This window comes from Psammomys obesus, unplaced genomic scaffold (assembly GCF_907164565.1).
Source record: "Psammomys obesus unplaced genomic scaffold, mPsaObe1.curated_primary_1811, whole genome shotgun sequence".
NCBI classification, from domain to species: Eukaryota; Metazoa; Chordata; class Mammalia; order Rodentia; family Muridae; genus Psammomys; species Psammomys obesus.
Window position 1 is genome coordinate 28,841,564 of NW_026596069.1, and position 578 is coordinate 28,842,141.

A 578-nucleotide genomic window follows, 5' to 3' on the forward strand; every position below is an offset into this window, starting at 1 on the left:
TCTAGTTCTATCTTCAGGTCTTGAGTTGTTTTGTTTACTTCCTTCACCTGTCTGCTTGTATTTTCCTCTTTTTCTTTTAGTTCCTTCAACTCTGTCTCTTTGATTTCTTTCAGTGATTTAATTATTTCTTCTCTGAAGGCCACAAGCTGTTTGGCTGCATCTTCCCGTATTTCTTCACGGATGGCCCTAATTTGCTTGTCTTTATCTTCCTCCATTTCTTTACGGATAGCCATGATCTGTTTGGTTTTATCTTCCTCTAATTCTTTACGTATTTTATTTGTCTCCTCTATTATCCTCTTCATCAACATAGATGTAAGGTCCTCTTCTTGATTTTCTATTATGCTGCATTGTTCAGGGCTGTTCGCCCCTGGATGGCTGGGTTCTGGAGATGCCATATTGCTCTGTCTTTTGTTGGTTGAGAAAACACAAATGGAGGAAATAATGGAGAGGAAGAATTTAGGGAAGAAAACAGGAACTACAGAGGTAAGCATAACCAACAGAATACAAGAAATGGAAGAAAGAATCTCAGGTGTAGAAGATACAATGGAAGAAATCGATGTATCTGTCAAAGAAAATGT